We start from the raw sequence: 17211 nt of genomic DNA, 5'->3' as shown, positions 1-17211 counted from the left end.
CCCAAGGCTTTTTCCTGAAAAAGGCTTTTCCTCAAGGCTTTTTCCTTTTTCCTGTACATATTACAACAACAGGACCTCAGCAATGAGGTCAGTATGACATTAGGCATACAAGTCTACATTGAAATGTGATGATGTGATCATTAAGATTTTATTGTCCTTTAAAAAATAATTACTTCCTAAAATAGACAACTACTCCCCCGAAGATGAGAGTGGAATGTGCAAAGTAACATTAAATCCAATTGCCCTTGTAAACATGGGAATACAGCTACTTTAATCCAATTCAATAAACAAAACTGATTCAATTCCTCCTATGTTTGTGAGTGATTTCTGAACATTTAAAGGGAGAAACATCCATGCAAGAAGAGTGATTGAATCATTAGCATGAGCACTGTCCATCCATGTGTTTGTTCTGTGGACACCCAGTCCATGGAGTGCTGCACACCCATCCCTCTGCATGCAGCTACTGCTGGCAGCTTGTAGCAGTCTCACCTTGATTGCTGACTTAGAGCAAGCACTTGTGCTCCTTCCAAAGAGGCAGCTGAACAGTGTATTTCACGTGAGGTCACACACAGTAGCAACTCCCTCTGCCGCTGGGCAGCAGCCCACAGAGCAGTGCCACAACAGGACAGCAGGCAGAGCACCCCGCACGAACCACAGGCATTCCCCCGGCAGCTCCTGGCTCCCCAGCTCCACCCCAGCACTTCCCACACTTCGCTCACTCAGCCCTTGCACTCCAACCTGCCTTAACTTACAAGGAAAAGTCACTTTATCCTGCTGACTGCAGAGTCTATTTTAGACCTATCCACCACCATCATACACATCTTTCCCAACGGGCTTTGATAAAGATGCTCTGGTGCTTCATTTCCTGAGACCCAAATTTATGGGAACAGAATGTCAAAGATGTAACAGCAAGGTTCCCCTCACTCCTGCCCTCCAAAAATAGGTGTCAGAAAAATATGGGCATGACAGTCCATCAAAAACATTCTCCATGGCCTTCGCAGACTCACATGTGAAAATTCATCAGTGTGAATTTTATGGCTTTTAAGTTTCAACAACATGGGGATTGAGGTCAAGCACAGCAAACCTGAAATATCTTTCCTCTCAAGGACAACTACCCTTGAGAAATTACAAAGCCAGCACAAAAAGGAGAAGAAGATTTCAGGGCAGCCCAAGCAGTAGGGGACTGTAATTCTGCCTTTGCTGTGCAGCTGTGCATGTGCACAGTCAGGACACAGAACCCTCAGAAAAATATGGGGAACTGTTTGCCTTCAGGGGAGGCACAGGACACCCCTGGCAGCACACAACAGCCCTGGGCAGGCCCCGCTGACCCTACATGGGGCCAAGCCCTGCTTCATGCTCCACACCTGGCCTGGACCCGCTCGTGCACCAGGCCATCCTTCATCCTGTGGAAATGAGCACCTCCCAGCAACTCTTGACTTTCTCCACCCACGAGCTACAGAGCTCCAGATCTTCCAGCTGGTAACTCTCCTGAAGGCCCCCCAGGGCCCCATCCTGAGGACTCAGGCTGCCCCAGCATGGGGAGCAGCAGTGCAGCCACTGCTCCCAGCCACACGAGCTCTCACAGCCCCACTAACCCCCACAGCCACCATGGGGACTGGCTGTGCCCTGGCCAGGTGCTGAGCACACCTGCCTGCCTGCCAAGCCTGCTGCCCTGCACCTCTGGCACTGACTCTGACACAGAGCCCCCTCCCTTGGATTGCAGCTGCCCCCCAGCCCACAGAGCACAAGGAGGATGTCCCCCTGTCCCCGTTCCCACAGAGCTGGTGCCTCTGAGACCCCCAAGCCCCGAGCTGGACTGGAGGAGAATGGCTCTGACAGCTGCCCAGACACACTTCCCGTGCAGGGTCTTACAGCCCCATTTCCAGAAGAAACCAAGCCAAAAGTTGCACTGCTGTGCAACACTGCACAGAAAGTAAAATAGCAGCCAGCAGCACTGGAAACGAGCAGGGACAAAAACTGCTGATGAAATCCACAGGAGCTGGTAAGAACTCACTAATGTAAGTGCTTAATTTTACTGCTGAATGTGCATTGCTGAGACAGGAGGTGGCCCATGGCTGCAGCCAGCTGACCGCTCCCAGAGCACACGCTGGAAGAGGAAACAGAGAAACAGAGTGCTGAGCTGTATACTGGAAAATGTATTACTAAATGACATGAACTTGCATTTGAAAGGAACTGCTGATTGTGAATAAATCCGCCATATGGCTTTACAAAGCTGAGTGTTTATTTCCCAAATATAGCCAAATCAGCCTCTGACAGCCTGGCTTTCTTTTATAATCCATGTCAGAAAATTATTTAGACTGTAGTATCAAACACGGTTTGTGGAGTGACTGGTGTAACACAAGGAGTTCACAGTAAGAGCAGCATCTCATGTACAGCAAGTACACTGCACAGCTCCACCACAACAACATACTCAAGGAATTTCAGAGACCTTTTGGTGACCTTGTTTTGCAAAGCTGCCTGCAGAGGAAAAAACGGTTAAATCTCAAACTACTGGGTTTTTTAATGTTTTCGCTGAGTCCCATGTGTGGCCCTGTGACCCTTCATGTGGTGACCTGGGACAGTCCTGGGTGGGCTTGGTAGAGATGGCACCCAAAACCCAAGGGGCTGCAGGCTCTCACTGGGTATCTCCCATCTGCTCTACCGAGCCCGTACAGCAGCTGAACACATCTGTGGGTCTGATCAGAGACACTGAGCTGTGCCCGTGGCTGTGTCAAATGCAGCCCGTTGTGCTGGGGAAAATGGGCACCCTTGGATCTGGCCCTGGCTAGGAGAATGGTTCCAGCAATTCCACCGATAGACAAAGCTGCCCGTGGCAGGGACAAGAGGGACAATTTCCCTGTTTCTTCCCATTGGTGGGTCATCCTGACCACACCACACTCAGCATCCTGCCTTCCCCACAAGTGCCTAAAATAACTCCATTTAAAGGCAGCCGCAGCCCGAGATCTGCTCTGAAGCTCAGCCCCCGCCAGCTGCTCTTCCCTCTCGCTCTGAAGCATTTCCCTGCAACCTCCATCAGGTCCCTTCCGAGTGGGAGGAATGACAGAAGGCACCTTTGTGCTGATTTAAGCACTAGCTAAATATAGACAACAGGGGAACGCTGGGAAGCTACAGCTGAACCCATCTGTAGTGAGGAAAATACAGTCACGGAATGGAAATATCTCCAGAGATATCTTGGAAATATGCTTATAATTCAGCTTATGCTTTTGTTGGAGCCGTTCGACATGGAAAATTGCAGGAAGTCTGAGCTCCAGGAAGCCTGTAGAGGCCGATGGTCTCACAGGAATTGGATCAGAGGGAGAGATGTGGGGAGCAGCATCCCGACACAAACAGAGGGAGAAGAAAAATAATTTTCAAAATCCTCCAACGCCAGGATGGAGCACTCACAACTAAAAGTATTTTTGAGAAAAAAAATCCCTGGGCGACATTTCGCGTCATTCAAGTCGAGCGCTCGTCTCGCCGGCCAGCGCCGGTCGGGGCGGGCCGCGGCGGGGCCACTCCGAGCAGCCCCCGCGGCGATGTCAGACCCCGCGGCGAGAGGCGAACGCACGGAGCCGCAGCGGCCGCTGCTCCCAGCAGCCGGCTTGCACCGGGACGCGCCGCTGCCGCCGCCGGCCGTGGGGTGGCCCTGCCCGGAGGACCCCGCCCGCCGAGGCTGTCGGCGCTCCCCGCAGGAACGGGGCGCTCGCCGGCACCGGGACCAGGACCCCCCGGGCACCGGGACCCCCCGGGCACCGGGACCCCCGCGGGCATCGAAACCACCCCGGGCACCGGGACCGCCAACGGCACCGGGACCCCGCAGGCACCGGGACCGCCCCGGGCACCGGGACCGCCCCGGGCACCGGGACCCCGCAGGCACCGGGACCGCCAACGGCACCGAGACCGCCCCCGCCCGGCCGCCGGCGGGAGCGCAGGCGGGGCGGGGCCGGCGGGGCGGGGCCGGCGGGGCGGGGCCGGCGGGGCGGGGCCGGCGGGGCGGGGCCGGCGGGGCGGGGCCAGCAGGGCGGGGCCGGCGGGGCGTTGTTCCAGGTGTATCTTTGAGCAGAACTTTGAGTCCCTGCCATGTCCAGCTGACACCTCCCCACAGGTGGAGTTTGTCTCCTGCAAACAAGTAATATTTAATTTGTTTTTTTAAGATAAAATCTGCAGCTTCAAGGCCTGGAGACAAAGCTTCAGCACAGATCACACACAACGCCCCCAAGGAGCTATTTAAAGCAAGCCGCAAGCATCTCTCATGACCCCCTCCTGGCAGAGCTAATCGCGAACCACCATTTCAACTGCATTTAATCAAAGCTTTCAAGACTCCAATCTCAGCAGAATCACCCCCAGCTCTCTATTCAGCTCTACTCCTGATAATGAACTCCGTGGTCAGGAATTTTCCTTTTCTTAGCCAACCAGCATAAAGAGTATTGCCCAAGAGCAAAACCTAAGAGGACAGACTCACCCCAGTCCATTCCACCCATGGTGTACAGTCCCATTAGCCAGCCTGCAGAGCACTCTGATTCCAGTTATCACCCTCAAAGTCTGACCAAAGACAGCCCCACGTCCTCCACACAAGTCCTGTGGCCTTACCCACTGCCCACCCCAGGAGAACACCCCAACAATGCCCTTAGCAATGCTTCCTCTCTCCCTCAAAAGGGCCACAGGGGAACATGAACATTAATTTGTTTAAAACAGTGTCACACCCATGACTCAAACCACATTCAGCCCCATTCTCTACCCAACAGCTTTGAGAGTACACAAATGAGGTCATGAGCCTGGAATATAGTGCAAAAAGCACAGAGCATTGAAATAATTAAAGCTGATTTCCACATCAGGCCATGTCTGAGCCTAGGAGCTCAGGATTTTTACTTTTTCCTCCTTTAAAAAACACCTATTTAAGCAGAGTTTTATCACTTCTGGCTGTAAACTTACAGCAGTGTAAGATCATGTGAGGTATCACGGCCTCAGTATAAAAATGTTTATACTATCAGAGCTCACTTAGAGACACAAAGCAATTTTATGTGGCATTAAATGGTTTTGAAATGACACTCATAAGAATGGAAAAATTCCGTCCTGAACTGGTGAGAGAACAGTGGGATCACAGACCTCTGTTCCTGTTTAATCTGGCTTTCACATGTGCTCCCAGGTCACAGTCCAGTGTTCACATGGGGATGGAGCCTGCTCGTACAAGGAGCAGCAACAGACACAAAAATGTCATTTTTTGTAAAAAGCCTTGATAGGGCAGAATAAGGAGAAGTGCAAGGGAAATGCAATCAGTGCAGCCAAGGAGAGTAATTCCAGCTCCTGAGTCACGACAACAAAAGTACAGGTGCACTGATCATCCCCAATGGAGAAAACCAACCTACCTGCACCAGCACTGAGCCTGAACACCAGTACCTCAGCCTGAGGCGTGGGCTGGGCATCCCATCGTGTTCTGAGCAGCATCTCTGGCACGGGAGCTCCCCACCACGTCCTGTCAGGACACAGCTCCTCGTGTCTCCAAAGAAAGCAGCCCAAGGATGCCCCTGCATCTGTCCTGCCCTGCTGTGGCACTGCCCCTCACACCAGGCCCCACTACAGCAACGGGGCCGTGCTCTGGGATTCCCCCCTCGGGCAAGCAGACGCAAAAGAGAAGAAATGGGTACCACAGAAACAAGGCCTTAAGCTCACTGGGAGAATAAATAATTTCCACACTGCTTCAGTTTGACACTGCGCCTTATATTTGGGATAGGGAATTCGCCATTTTTCCCTAGCCAAACTCCAGTTCTTTGTGGCCACACAGAATTAACCTCATTTGCTATTAAGGATGAGCTGACCAGGCAGTTGGACTCTTGCATGTGGTGCAGGTCCTGATAAATGTGAGACCTGAAATTAGAGCCAGTCACTCAAAAGCAAGGGCTTTTGGTGCGGCACTCAGAACAAGAAACTGCAAAATAGCTAAATCAGGATATGTAATTATTGTAGAAAGCTCAATCTTAATTCAGTCCTCCTCCTTCAGCCTTACACTAATGGCCTCTCTTTGTGTAATTATAGACTATTAATTACACCAAACCATATTTGCATGCTTTCACAATCGCACTAATTCACACTCCATCCTGTAGAATTAGGACTGCTGTAAACTCAATTTCTCTGGTTTTCTCTCCAGAGTCATAAGGACTTCCACGAAGCTCACAGCTGCTGGTGCCTGATTAACTCAGGTTGGAACCATTGGAATGACTCACCAGGAAAATAAACCCACTTGTGGTCAACACAGCAACAACAAAACTGACAATCTGGCGGTGGTAAGTGTAATAGTCATCATAAAAACAAAGGCCAAGTCTCCAAACCAGAAAATTGACTATTTTAGGTTCACTCCTGGTGAATGATTTTGTGTGAGGGCTCTCCTGCATGTGGACAGAGGTTTGCTCTGTGCCAGGACTGAGGAGCCTGTTGGCCCCCAGCCAGCTGGTCCCCTCACTGCTCCATCCCATCTCCAAGCTGGCACCAGGGACCAGGAGCTTTGAGGCACATTTGAAACAGTTCCCAAGCAGAACTTTCCTTCTTGTTGTTAACTGGCCTGTCCTACTGATCCCACTGAAACCTGACCACACTTTCTGTGGTTACCCATGGAGGAATCTGCTGTCTGGAGCATATGAGGAAATAATTATTACTTTTTACATGCATCACTCAAAAGTATTTAAAAGGCCAAAAGTCTAGCCTAGAGGTGCCCCTAAGGTAAAGAGCTTAGTTTTAAGGTGCCTCTGGGTGAGCTTTCATCTTAAAGACCCCTACAAAGCTCACAGTCTAGCTTAAGGGCACCTTTGAGATAAGCTTTAGTATCAGCTCTAACACAAGCAACTGAACATCCCAGCTTGCACGTCACCTCCACTGGAACCTCCTAAAATGCTGGTTCAGAGCCTAGACACAAATTGAGAGATGTGAAAAACCAGAGAATTGTAAAAGGCTTCAGAGAAAACAAACAGAGTTACCTCAGGGCTACTGAAATGCAGGCATCGCTCCACTCTGGGGCATTTGTGAGCCAGGGTACTACTATACAAATATTCTGGAAATTATCATAACTTCCAAACAGGAAAAGACACAGGAGCTACTCAAAAGAGGACAGAGGAGTTGCTGTGACTCTTCAAGCAGCAGGGATCAGAATTCACCTGTGCTGCTCTCTTGACATTTGGTGTGTAATTTGGAAGCACATGTAATTTCTGAAGATCAAATGTAAATTCTGTTTCAAGTGCTGCAGGCAGACCCGGGCCGCTGGCGGGAGGAGAGCTCCCCAGGGCCGGCCACGCTCGGGGCACTACGCCGGCGCCAGCCAGCAGGCACCACTCGTCCCGGCGGGCTCGGGACAGCTCCGGGGGCTGTGCCCTCTCTCAGGGGCGCTGGAGGTCGAGGACAAGGGCTCTGTGTCCCCAGCGGAGCGGGGCTGCCCCGCGGGCCGGCGCTCGCCCTCGCTGCACAGTCCCTGCCCTGTGTCCCCGCAGCTGCAGCCCGGGCAGAGCCTCGGCGCGGGGCCAGCCGTTCTTCAGAGGCCTTCAAAGAAACATTCATTGCCAAAAACATAATATTTACCCCACTGAGCTTTTAAAAGCTATTTATTAAACTGCCTTTTCAGGCAGGAGGCAACTCTTACCTGGGCTCTCTTCTTGGTTTTGCTAATGAGTTAGAGTGGAACAGGGTTCTTTAAACTCTCCAGACCTCAGTTTTACCCCAAGTTTATCCTATGCATCTAATCATGGCCTAAGAAAGAGTGCTGTTCAAGTTTCATTCTTTCTACATTGCTGCTATGGAGAATGAGTAGCACACCAGTGTGACATTTTTTAACTCCTTTTGTTTTTCCTCAGTCCTGTCATATGACCTTCCTTAAAACAGCACACAGGCGTGCTTCTCCACTGAGTTACTTGTTCCCATACAATAATCAAGAAGTGACTTGTTCAGGATATCTTAAGGAACTGTACCTTAGGATAAAGTCAAGGTGAAAACAAAAGAAATCTTCAGGAAAATTCTCAAAGAAAGACGTTAAGAATCAGATATCTATTGGGATAATTTGATCTGCTTAGAACTTCAAAGAAACTTTAAAACAAAAAAGTTTATACCATCTACTTGGATTGAACTACAGCAGCCCGAGTAGCTGTAATAACTTAGCCTGGAGTGTCATCATCTGCTGCCAAGTGCTCCTTGCTTGCCCCTTCCATTCCACACCCTCAGCAACCAAACATCCCTCCAGCGTTCACCTGGATTTTCCTCTTGGGACAGGTTGGCAACTCAGCCGTGTTCACAGACTGATGGGTCTGCAGAAAATTGGGTGACAGGGTGATGGTTTTCATAACTAACTGATTTTGTTTAGGGCAAATAAGGAAAACCGCTGTGGTTCCACACGGGGAGCAGCAGTGCCGGGAATGTAAATCCCAGGAGCTGTTTGGTGCCTGCGGATTACCCGTAGACCCGTCCGACAGCTCTCACACCGCGTCACTCGGGGATGAATCCGCAAGAATGGGCTCTCCGCTGCGAGAGTCCCGCGGAAGTCTCGGCAAACACAGTCCCGCTACTTTGCATTCCTACGATGGAAATGCAAAGTTGAAACGCTGCTGAGAACATTTCCTTTTTCCCGAATCGCTGCAGAGCTGTTTCGCCAAGACCTGGAAACACTCTCTGCTGACGGCGGGAGAGGGGTCGGGTGACCGGAGGCAGGCAGAGCATGGCAGGATTGTTCCATTTCCTCGGGAATATCCGGATGCATTTAAAGCCACATCTACAAGCTACCCGCGCCTGCAGCCATGCAGCACCAGCACCGCAGCTCCCGCAGCTCGGCGTTCCCCGCGGCCCCGCCGGTGCGAGGGAGGCCCGGCCGTGCCGGCCGCTCCCTCCCGCGCCCCGCGTACCTTCCGCGTGGCAGCTGGCGGAGCGGAGCGCGGCGTGCGGCCGGAGCAGGTACGGGAGGTACCGCGAGAGGCATTTCATCTTCCGCGCCGGACCCAGCTAAGGCACCGGCCGATACCGGCGGGAGAGCGGCCCCCGGCCCGCGCGGAGCGGCGGGGGCTGGACGGCGGGAGGGCCGGTCCCGCTGCTGCCGGAGCGGAGCGCCCCGGCTCGCCCGGCCCGGCCCGGCCCCGCCGCATCGGGTGCGGCACGGCCGGGAGCGCTGACTAAGCCCGTCCCGCCCGCGAACACACCCCCGGCGCCCCGGCCCCGCAGGGAGCCGCAGAGCCCCGCGCCCGGCCCGCCCCGCTCCGCCGCAGCGGCCCCGGCCCCCCGAGCCGCCGTCGGGGCCGCGCAGGGCGCAGCGCTCCGCGAGCGGATCCCGGGAGCTGCAGGGCCGGAGGGACGGACGCGGGTCCCGGCACTGCCGCACGCCCGGAGCCCAGCGAGCCGCCCCCGCACCGCACGGCACCAGCCTCGAGCAGGTTCCACATCTAAAGTTCGAGCTAATCCGTTTTCTACAGTAGACTCCTGATAGTCAATATATCAGAATAAGGCAAGATCTCAAAAACTTGTTTGCTTTTGGCAGTGCTGAAATGTAGTTGAAAGCACTGTGATATGACAATGGCAGTCAGCAACATCATGTACTTCGCATTTAACACTGAAATCAGTGTTTGAGCAGCTGAAAGATGTCTCAGGCCTCCCATCCATGCACAAGGAACTCATTCATCCCCACAGTTGCTCATATAAAGGATCCATTACACCCCTGGTTTCATCGGGGCAAGTACCACGGACTGTGACACCATTCTCCAAGTTAAAGCAAGGAACAAGGAGAGAACAAAATGAGGTGGTTTATGTAGATCTGTTTGTGTGGCTTCTGTGTGGATAAGAGTACACAATTACCACAAAATTAATGCAGAATTATTGTTGGTGGCATTTGAAGAATCATTTGAAAGCCAGAATGACAGTCATTCTGCTGAAGAAGGTAGGCTCTACTACATTCAAAGATACAGAGCATTTTAATAATAGTAACATCTCTTCTCACCTGACCATACACAACTGTGTGCTTCCTAGTCACTAAAGAAATCACATTGTGCAAGTTCAGGATCCTTGGATATTACCAAGAGTTCTGAAGGTCAAAAATGTGTTGCAAAGACTAGCATAATAGTAACAAGTTATGGATAAACTGGTGGTGAAGGGGAGGCACCGGCAACACCACATTTATGACTTAATTCATGTACACACATTAGTACCTGTACACGTGTGCATTCACATAGCAAGGCAAACCAGCAGGAGAACCAAGCCCACCCCACATGGAACACTTGTGTGAGCTTCCTCCTCAGCCATGGTCAAGCTGTTTGTGCCTGTTCAGGTTGAATGCACCAATGGCATCAGCTTTTCATTACTAGTTTTACTGAATACAACTTTAAAGTTCTATTCATCAGCCTTTACTGTTCTGTGAGCCCAGATTACCCCAAGAAAAAATTGCAGGGGTCCCTTCCTGCCATCATGCCTCTGGGTTCATCCACTAAATCAGCAGTGGTAAAAAAAAAAAAAAAAAAAAAAAAAAAAAAAAAAAAAAAAGCATACAGCCCTCAGTTGATAAGTGGTTACATTAAGAAAATAATAGAGAGCAAGAGAGGCAACCCAACATTTCATTTATCCTAAAGTAGCAAACAAGTACTCCTGACCAGTTACAATCATCTGCAGATTCTACAGTAAAAGATCAAAACACTTGTAAATAATTTTTAAAAACCCCAAACAACAAAACAAAACATCAGGAAAAAATATTTTGGCTTTAATCACTACGGCGGTGTTTTTCTCTAGAGATTTATTACATTTTTAGACATTCTCCAGAGTGTTGTGCCCCACTGTAGTCTCTAGAGATTACAGACTGAAACCCTCTCCTGCAAAAGCAGTCTGACAGAGCTGCTGCTGAAGCAGGACAGGTGACAGTGCTCCTGGCAGAGCTGTGCAGAAGTCAGAGCTCTGCTCTCAGAGGCCTGGGCCAACTCAGTCCTCTTGGTCTCACAAGACTGTGCTTTTTAAAAAGTCATCACATTTCACTGACCACAACAAAATATAAAGAGAGTGTCTAATAGTCCATCTCAGTTCCAGAACTGATTCTGGTAAAGGTTATAGTGGCAGAAGCTGTCTCATAATTTCCTGAAAAACTCTAAATAACAGCTGAAAACCAAAAGAAAATCTATTTCATAGGCCATTGATATGATTAAGCTATAATGCCTTCAAATGAATTCTTGGATCAATAGCTAATTCAAGAGGCCCATCTCTTTCAGATGCACAGGCACATAAGGAGGGCAGAAACCAAGGAGTGTGGCTTAGCTCTGTCCCAGCAGCTCCCAACAGCACACAAATGACCTCCCTGCACACCAGCCAGGCAAGGTGTATGTGACAAGTTATTTTAGGTTGCAGCAACAAAAGGAAAAATAAACTTACATTCTGTCACCCCAGCATCTATAGCTCCTTTTACTTGACTGAAGCACCACAGCACATCCTGCATGAGGCTTCCAAACCCTGCCAGGAAAACACATTCAGAAAGAAGACACAATCACATTGGTACGTAGCTTGTCCTTTTTTAAATGAGCATATATGCACACACACGCACACACAGGCACGTGCAATCTCTGCATGGAGATAAATATCTGCTCACCTGGTGTCATAGTTCCACGCAAAGTGCAAAGCTAGCACTGCAGAGCCAAGAGCATTGTGCCTGCCTGATGAATCAGCCTCTGTTCTCTCCGTGCCATGGCAGGGCTCTTGGGAAGCGGAGCCATCAGAGTCAGCCCCTCCACATCACTGGCAGCAGCACAGGAGTCAGGAGGCCCTGTAGTCATGGTCTTTGTCACAGCCTCCCTCTGTCAGAATACTAATGCTCCCAGTCATTCCCAGCACAGTTAAAGGAGGAGTGAAACAGAAAAAAAGAACTGCTCCTACTACCACAAGAATTTTTTTTCACATTTGTGGTCAGTGTAGTTCTGAACTGCTTGGCAATGAACCCAAACAGCATGGAGCTGCTTTACAACACATTATAACACTTTCCTCAAAATCTACCTGCAATCACAAGTGCCTGATAGCTGCTTTAAAAGATTACTACAGACATTTCCATTGACAGGCATGTCATTGAGCTGTAGTGCTTTCAACTGTGTTTGCTGCTGCAGCAATACACTGTGTTAAGACTCTCTGAGAGAAATTAGGATTTCATCTACCAATGCTCCTTGTTTTCTTGACAGCTCAGCAGAATTTCCCTTTCTGTAACACAGTTTACACCGTTCCACAAAAAAATCCACTGCCTCAAAGGACAACTTGTTTCCTTTCATCCTAGCACACATTTTATCTTGAAGAACTTCCAGGCATGAAGAAAGCAGGAAAATGGAGCCATGAGGACCAGTAAATTTCATCTCAGCTGTTTTACACACAGGTGTAACAGAAAATGTAGGTATTTCACAGCTGGCAGGTGTAATACTGGGCTCAGTCTGGGGTCATGCCATGGAGACACTGACTTGTTACTTCTCTACAAAAGAAAAGGAAAACACGGGGTTGGGAGACAGTGTCCAGGAGGGGATACGACCAAGCTATATGGACTATACTGTAGCCTAACTGGATGTCTTTGTAAGATTTCTGTCTGATTTTATTTAGGTTTTTGTATATTAATACAGGTATATATCAAAAGTAATGTAATAATCTAGAATACATAATAGGTACGAAGTCAAGAATGAGCTTTATTGGATTATTCAAGCCAAATACAAGGAAAAGATGGAGCTTTAAGGGTATGAAAGGGGGAGGGTGAGGATTAAATGCTGCATCTAGGCAATGAGGAGATGGCCATTTTCCAGAGGCTCTGTGGTGCTTCCTGCAGCTTGGGCAGGAGCTTTGATAAGAGTGACAGTGAGTCCAACATCTGGGCAGTTTGCAGGGTTCTGTCTCACATCTTCACTCTCATGAACATTGCTGATCAATATATTTTTTGCCCAACAGTCTCTGACACGACTTGTTCCTGTCCTCACCACTGTGAGGACCACTATAACCTCACCACTATAACCTTTTCTCACACTGACGCCAGGGATGGCTTATTCCTGCTTTGCACTGGAAGGGCTGACAGCAGCAGAGAGGTTTCTTAGCCCGTGCTACCCTAGACTTCCAGAGCACAAACACTGCACTGTTGCAGACTCAGGCTGGGCAAAGCTTGTTGTAACTGAGCCCTCTTTTCCTATGTTGGAGATGGGTGTTTTAAAGAAAGTTGTTGTGGTTTTTAAGATTTATTGCTAACTTAATTTGTGAAATTTCTTTCTGGACTGTGCAGACCTCACCTGTAATTTCTGGAGTTCTTTCTCTTGGCACACCAGTTCTTGCTTTGAGGATGGAATTTCACTAATGAAGTACATGTCTATGATATTGATGTCTAGGGAAATCTTGCCTGCAGGCTTGGTCTCTCTCCTGCCAGTATGCAAACTAAAAGCCTTTTCATTCTAAGAATTTGAATAAATGTTTTAAAAATCAGATATGCATGGGAAAGGCTGCACATAGATATTGATCAGTTTTATCTGTACTGCATCCAGCCCTGGGACTGAACAAGTCCAAATGCTGGGGGAGAGCATCTGTTTGAGGTGCACACAACAAGCCTGGAATGCTGATGGGAATGTACACAGGGATCCTGTCCCAGTGGGAGAGATCATGATACATACTAGTGAAAAGGAGTAGGAGGAGTGCTTTTACATCCCAGCCATCTATTGACACCTTGTGTGACAATGAACCAGTGTTAATTAATGAGTTCCATTTCTCTGCACTGAAAAGTTGTTAGTCGCTGTTAACAACCCAGCTTGCTGGAGGACAGCTGTCACTTTGGATTCTGAAGTCCTGTCCTGCCTTAAATTCTAGTGACCCCTAGCTGAGGAATCCTAGTGCTTCACATCCTGCAGCCAGGAAAAGACATTCCTCAGTGGGCTCTGTGAAATGGAGCTCAGACTCTGCAGAAATCTTGCTGGGATTGGTGTGTTTAAACAGGCAGGTTCTGGAACACCGGGGTTTGCACTGTGAAAAGGATGTCCAAGCTATTTTCAGAAGCAGTCACCTCACAGCATATATCAGAGTGGGTGCAGGTACCATCATCTGCTGAGTCAGGGGCCGGGAAACTGTCAGTGGGATAAGGCACCAGGGACAGATTTACCCATCCAGAAAACACTTAATCCCTGATCATGGGAGAGCCCCTGCTACAGGAGGGGAGCCCTGGTGGTCCACACCTCTGCACAGCCGGCAGTGAGTTTTATCCTTGATTCAGTATGTAGATCACTGCCTACCCTTTGGGACTGGCAGCCACCTGCAAGGCGTACCAGAAATTCTCATTCAGAAGGAGCTGTGGGCAGTGTGTGAAGGTGAGCCCACTTTAATCACAGGAGATGCCAGCAATGGGTATTGAAATCTAACACATTACAGGCATACCATAACGTTAAAGTTTGGTGGAAAATTACAGCTGAGTTATGGCTGCTCAGTATAATTTCACTTCTTTGAAGACTTATGGTTCCAGAAAATACATAGAATAAGCATAGCAAAACTCTGTTTTTGCAAGCCATTGATAAAAATTAGTTTGATAGTTGAACCAAAAGTATAGTTAGCTGAATAGTTAAAATTGTAAAGGTGAATAAAACTTTTAAAAATTATTTCTTAATTCAGTGGCAGCCATTAGGGGCTTTGCCCCCTCTGACCTTTGCAGACCCCAGGGATTTGCCTGGCGTGCCCGGGCCGGGGGAGAGGTGGGGTTTATGTGCTGGAGGAGTGCATGGGTTGGTGGCAGGAGCCTCTTGGAGGAGGGGGATGAGCCGTGCCTCCTGTCCATTAGAAGGCACCAGAGATCCACCGCGGCGCTCCCATTTCCCAAGCCAGGAAAGGCGGCGGTGGCTGTTGTGCATGACGGGTGACTTGGAGAGACCACTGCACTCCCCGGAGTTTCTTTTTCTACTACAAGTGAAAAAAATCCCCAGCTTGGGACATGCTTCCTCTTCCTGGGCTGACACAGTAGAAAAGCTCAATTTCTTGAGAAAACTGGGGGACTTGTTTAACTGATTTTTTTCCCTAAGTGTGCCCTCTTTTTATTGCAGCCCAAAGCTCCAGCTCTGGGATAGGAGGGTCTCTGTTTCCCATGGAAAGTTAACCCTTCTGATGCCCCAAGCAGGTTGGTGTTTTCCCATTGCCCAGCGGGAGACAGAGCTGGCTGTTTCTCAGGAGCTCTTGCAGATCTGCCTTCTGTCCTCTCGTTTGCTGTTTCTTTGGCCTACTCGATAAATGTGGTGTCTCTCTTCTTGTGGGATCCTTCCAGGGGGAATGCGAACGGGCAGGGTAGGCAGCGTGACCCCGGCACCCGGCCTTACCCCGGTCAGAGTGACCGAGGCTCCGACGGGACCGCCCTCTGTGAGCTGCCCCCGAGGCTGCTGGGGGGCTGGATGCACCCGGAGCCCGCATCCCCATTCCCAAAAACAGCAGAGGGCAAGGCACGAGGCTCAGCGCAGAGAAAGGATAACCCCGCAGCGAGGGGCGGCAGAGGGCTTCGGGCGGTGGGGTCGCCAGAGGGACTGTCGTTGCTCGCCGCAGGGCGGGGACAGGGACAGGGACACCTTCCTGGCGGCGTGTCGGCGGCGCGGCCCCAGGCGAGTGTCGCTCGCGGTGCCGCAGGCTCCTCCCGCCGCCACCGGGACCCGGCCCGGCCCGGCCGCTCCCTCGGCTCCGCCGCCCCGGCTCCTCTCCTCCGGCAGGCTGTGCCGCCCGGGCCGGAGGCTGCTCGGTCCCGCTGCCCCAGGTAGGCGCCTCCCCGGTGCCGCTGCCCAGAGCGGGCTCTGATCCGCGGTCCCCGTGGCGGGGTTGGGCGGGGGGCGAGAGGGGGACGGCGCTCACTGTCGGCTGCGGCTCGGGACGAGCGGGGTTCGCCGCTGCCCGCAGCGCGTTTGGGCTGCGGGTCCTGTCCGAGACCCGGCTGCGGCGAGGAGAACCGCAGAAGACACCCGTAGCTCCGTAGGAGACGCCCAGTGCACGGATGCTGAAACTCAGGGCGCCTCCCCTCGTCCTTCCCGAACGCCGTTGTGGCTGCAGGGCAGTTCAGGGTCATCGTTAGTTCCTCTGGGACCAAAGCCCAGGGTGATGTCCCTCCGGTGTGCCACCGTCCAGCCCCAGCTCCTCGGCGGAGCAGTGCTCGGGTAGTGCAGAGGTGCCGAGAGAAACTGGCGGCGAACCCTCGGAGGCAGCCGTCCCCTCCGGGGTTTCGGCAGTCCCAGCAGGGATGACTCTACCGGCGCGGCTGGTGCCCATCCTTGGGCTGAGCCTCCAGCCCTTCCCTCAGTCCCGCTGCGCTCCCGTCCCCTCGGAGCGCATCCTGCTCGCCGTGCGAGCGCAAACCGCGCAGGTGGCCGCACTCCTCAGCTCCCCTCGGGATTTCGGGGTTTCCATTCATCTGTTGTGGCTAAGGCGTGCTCGGCCGTGTGCGGAGTGCTGCGGCTCCGGGGCTGGGAGCTGGGATGGCCCGGCAGCGCCGCGCCGCCGGTAAAATCCCCCGGTGACCGAGGAGCACCGGGGCGCTCGGAGCGGAGCTGCTGCCGCGCTGCTGAGGGAACGAGGGTCCGACTGAGCATGATGTTAGCGTGGAAGACCTGGTAAATTTGGCGCGAGGAAAAGTAATAATTTCAATAGTTTTGTGACTTTACAGCGGGAAACAGTAAAAGATTTATCATTTCCATCCCCGGCTACACTTTGTAAAGGTGCAAATCCTTCTAATTATTACTCAAGCTAGCTTAACTTCAAGAAATATCTGCAGTCCTTCCTCAGAGCTTGTATGTATTGATGTGTTTTCAAAAATGAACTTGGCTCCAAACTGCTGTGTGAGGAAGTTTCCTTGGGAACCTGTGATATGGGAACCTGATTCATGGCTGTTGCATCTGAAGGTCTGTTTTTATTCTGAAGAGTAAGTTTTGGGGCTCAAAAAGAGTTACAGCTGTGGGCTTGTTTGAGACTGAAGGCTCGATCTTTTCCTGCCAGAAGCACTGATTGGAATCGTAAACATTTGCTGCTTCATTTGTTTTCTTGCTAGATCTTGTTTCAGTTCTGAGATGGGAAATTAGGATTTTGTTTTGGTTAGCTGGAGAAAAGGAGCTTCATATGCTGGTGGGGTAACCCACTGTATCCCATGACAGACCCAGTTCCCAGTAATTCTCATTTCTCCAACATCTTTCTTATGATTCCTCCCTTTTCTGCTTCAGTACCATAATTCTGTTAATTTAAAGTGAAGTTAGTTAGTAGACG

This window comes from Haemorhous mexicanus, chromosome 15 (assembly GCF_027477595.1).
Source record: "Haemorhous mexicanus isolate bHaeMex1 chromosome 15, bHaeMex1.pri, whole genome shotgun sequence".
Classification (NCBI taxonomy): Eukaryota; Metazoa; Chordata; class Aves; order Passeriformes; family Fringillidae; genus Haemorhous; species Haemorhous mexicanus.
Note: the sequence above shows the minus strand (reverse complement) of the source record.